This window comes from Mus pahari, chromosome 5, assembly GCF_900095145.1.
Source record: "Mus pahari chromosome 5, PAHARI_EIJ_v1.1, whole genome shotgun sequence".
Taxonomy (NCBI): Eukaryota; Metazoa; Chordata; class Mammalia; order Rodentia; family Muridae; genus Mus; species Mus pahari.
In genome coordinates, this window is record NC_034594.1 from 92,319,646 (window position 1) to 92,323,787 (window position 4,142).

The 4,142-nt window shown below is 41.2% G+C and overlaps 1 pseudogene; it reads right to left on the bottom strand.

Annotated features, from left to right (window-relative positions):
• Nucleotides 1-1,128: 1,128 nt before the first annotated feature.
• On the bottom strand, nucleotides 1,129-2,469 carry LOC110321987 (annotated as a pseudogene).
• Between the last annotated feature and the right edge of the window lie 1,673 nt (nucleotides 2,470-4,142).

Consider the following 4,142-nt stretch of genomic DNA (forward strand, 5'->3'; position numbering starts at 1 on the left):
CCACTCCAAAGACATCTCCTAGAGGTGTTTTAAAATGGAACAAACCTGTGTTAGTTACTCTCAGGGTGACTTTGAAAAGAAAACTGGAATCTGAATTAAACTTTCAGTTTCCAAAGGTAATGACTACAAGTAGTTTGTCTTGCCCTTGCATTTGCCTCAGAGAAAGTGTATGAGATTGGGAGGCTTGAAGGGAGGGGACCCTGAGTAGACTCAACAAGACTGAGCTCAGCTTGAAAAGAAAAGATTTAGATCTGGACCCGGAAGGATAATCAGCAGAGCATCCACTCAGTGCATCCAAAGGCACTCAGAATAGGACTATTCATCCTTATGGAGTGAGGTGGGGGCAGAAGGATCCTGCCAACCTGAAGCCATTTGATATCACTTTTTCTCTAGTGCCATCTTCCTCAAACACAACCACAGATAAAGTTTACAAGAACAACTGACATTGAAGTCAACAAGAAACATCCATCATGGGAAAATGATGAGGTAGTTGCCTGGACAATGGTAAATTTCCCCAGGCAGCCATTCCCACATGTGGTGCAATGCCACCGTCTGGTTGGGAACCTCCCTCTAAGGCATTAAGTCGTTTGGCTTAAGGGATGGCAATGACCAGGTTGATGATCACTATGACCCACAAGTATTGGTCCATTTAAGATGATATTAGGGTCATCAACTTCAATTTCAGAATGAAGAACCACACTTAGCATTAGTGAGGAGAGAAGAGCCATTCTGAAGAGCTACTTTTATATTTAAGAGGTCTGTCAATGGGAAAGTTTTCTTTCTGTAAACAATCAACTTTTTGCAGTAGTAAATTGAAAACACTTTTAAAATGACACTATATATTCGTGGAGTCTGCCATGCAGAAAGTATCCTAAATTTCTAATTTCTGTTTGGTATAGAAAACATCCGACCCTAAGTGACCTCCTTTAGTCTGTTTCTGCTGACTGGTCTGACTGAAAAACACCCTGATGTATTAGAATGGATTCTATATTCAACACCATGAAAGGATGCCAGCAAGAGGTCTTCATGAAAGGAGAGACTCAGCTACTTTCCAATTTAACATCCAACATCAATATGGAAAGGAACGCAAATATTTCCTGTGGAAATTCTATAGCATGTGCTTCAGAGTCATATGAAAAGTATGTCTATCAGAATCTGATTCTCCTCCAGGTCTTCAAGGCTCCTATGTGGACCACTTTCTTCCAGGTAGATTTCTGAGGGGTAGGTCGGAGAGTACTCCACGTTCCTGCTGCTCTGGAGGGATGGGACTAAGATTTGAGAGCAGAATCTGGGCTCAGAGACTGAACCAAATCCAACAGAGATGTCTCATACCTTGAGGTTTTGTGCTGGAATGATGAGGAGGCTGGTGTCAGGGGGTCTTTAGGGCTTCGTGTTAACATAGGAGATGTGGATGCATCTTTTCTGACTCCTATTGCTGACTCTCTCGGGTCTGCATGAATCATTCTGTTGACATAACCATTGGATGCCATTCTCCACATTTGACTGAAACTCCCTCCATTTTTGCCAACTTTTTGGAGATTCTGGGCACTTTTTGAAGGATGATGAGGCTCCATGCAGCCATTCATCACATTTTGGCTTCAATAAACAATTGCAATGCAGCCTAGATTGGTGCTGCTACTGCTGCTCTTTAAGGAGAAGCTTTGTCTCTTGTTGGGCCAGGAGATGCTGAGCCATTCCTTTTCAATTTCCAGTTCCATTTTCTGAAGCATCAGCTGTTGCCTTCAATCTTCTGAGAGTTGTTTTTCAATGTCAGTTTCTCTGAGTTGCAGTGTCACTTGATCAGGCATGAGAGATGTCCAGGGCATGCTACAATGACTGCATGATTCTGAATGTGTCTTACAACATTGAGGTAGGGTGATTCTGGATGTGTCTTACATGTTTGTAGAGTGATAGTTCTCATGAATGTAAGCTTCACTTTCAGAGCATTTATGACCACAGTAATGACTAGATGGAATGGGTGGAAGGTTTGGATATTCCTTTATCTTCAACTCTTCTGGTATGGCTTTCTCTATTGGGGCTGCATATATTATTCTCCTCCCCGGAGATTCATAAGTACATGTTCTGGTTTCTGTTGACATCCTCTTTAAGTCCTTTTTGGGATGATGAAGTGTTATTGGTTTCAAGGAATTATTCCTTATTGCTGTAAGGGATTCTGAAGCTAAGTCCTGGTTGCTGGCTTAGGTCTTGCCTTGGTCTGACAGAAGGTTTGTGGTTTGGCCACACTCAAATACGAACCATCCATGTCCATCAGTGAAGACTGGTGAGTGTTTTTCTTCTTGGTTATCTGCTACTCCTAGCAGCTCCAATTTCTGAGAGGCACATAGTAAGCTTCTCTTGCTGCTCCGATAAGTACTTCTGGTAGAGACTTAGAAGTTCTTGGCATTCTCTATACTGCAGAGTCGCAGCTCCAGAATGCCCCAGCAGGGAGGGGCCTGGTGCTCCAGCCATCTTCTTTTTTTTTTTTTTTTTTTTTTTTTTTTTTTTTTTTTTTTCAGAGTCACTATGTCATGCTATTTTAATTGTCTAGTAAGGGTTTTGTTTGTTTGTTTTCTTTTTGCTTTTTTGAGGCAATTTGTTAATTCTTGTTCAGAGAAGTGAAGAGAGGAGGCCCACTAGAGCTTGCTACCGAACTGACCAGAATCAGCAAACCCTAGTGAGAGACCCTGTCTCAAAAACAAAGTGGACATTTCCTGGGGAAAATCATCCAAATACCTAAGGTTGACTGTGGCCTCTGCATGAATGGACACGCACACACACACACACACACACACACACAATTAAACAGTATGTTTTAATATATTATAAAAAGACAGACAGAGAGGGGGGGAAGAGGGAGAGAGGGAGAGAGAGAAGAGAGAAGGGGGAGGGAGGGAGAGAGAGAGAGAGAGAGAGAGAGAGAGAGAGAGAGAGAGAAACTTGCAGCATATGAAGTATATAAGTCTCAAATTCAGGAAAGTAGAGATAATTATAGAGCAAGATTCCAGATCTTGTGTGAGAAGTCTCAGTACATCATTCATTTGCCAATAAATATTTGTGTGAAATTTTAATGAAGCTCTTTTATGTGTGAACTATGTACACCCATAGTCTGAGTGTTACCATGCCTCTTCTCCTATAAATAAATTGATATCCATTCTGTCTCTGAACAAAGGCATGGTAAGCGTGCAAAACCTATCCCGTCTTAAGAAAGAAGCATGTAGACTTTTCCCTAATTGTTAGTTACCCCCAGCAGACGTGAAATGGTGCTAGCTGTTTTCATCATTGCCAAGTAAATTCCACCAGGGTTTTAAAGAGTAGTTGGAATTGGAAAGTTATGTTAACTCATTGAACTTCATATTCTTCACCTGTTAAGTGTTCCCACTGCATTCTTCATGGGACAAATATTGGACATCACTTTCATCCAAATTCAGTACAGAACTAATTTCTGCAAAGAACTTCAGACTTAATTTCAAAAGAATCTCATATTCTAATACAAGCAATCATACTGAGGGTTTATCTGTTTGTCTCCTTTATTTCTGTGTGTGTACATACATGTGCATGTGTTCATGTTTGTCTATCCATGGGCATGTGCAGTCCCAGAACTCAATTTCAAATTCCATAACCTATTTTGTTGAAACAGGATCTCTCACTAGCTCGGATTGACTGCTTGGGCACTGTGCCTCAGAATCCCTGCTTCTTCTTGTAAGTGTTGTGATTGCAGGTGAACATAGCCACACCTACTTTATGAATGTGTTCTCAAGAACAAACTGGGGTCCTTACACTCACAAATTCTTCAAGCCAAACCCTGTCTTTCTTGATTGTTCTATGTCACACCTTGATGAAGAATTACACAGTGCCCTGTGCAAGGGAAAGAACATCATACAGGGTCAGTGTGGCTCCCTAGAATGCAGGTATGATGCAATTAATGAAGATAAAGTTAGTTAGTATAGGATGTATACTTTCTTCAGCCATTATTAGCATCTGCTGAAAGCTTGAACTAACCCTTGCTCCCGAGATCATCACTTGAAAATGTATCACACTTGGACTGATCCACTTACAGACAGTAGATAGCAAACCCCTTACTGACATAAGCATTAACAAGCACTCATGAGAAAGAGACAGCTCTTGTTAACTGGTTTTATTCT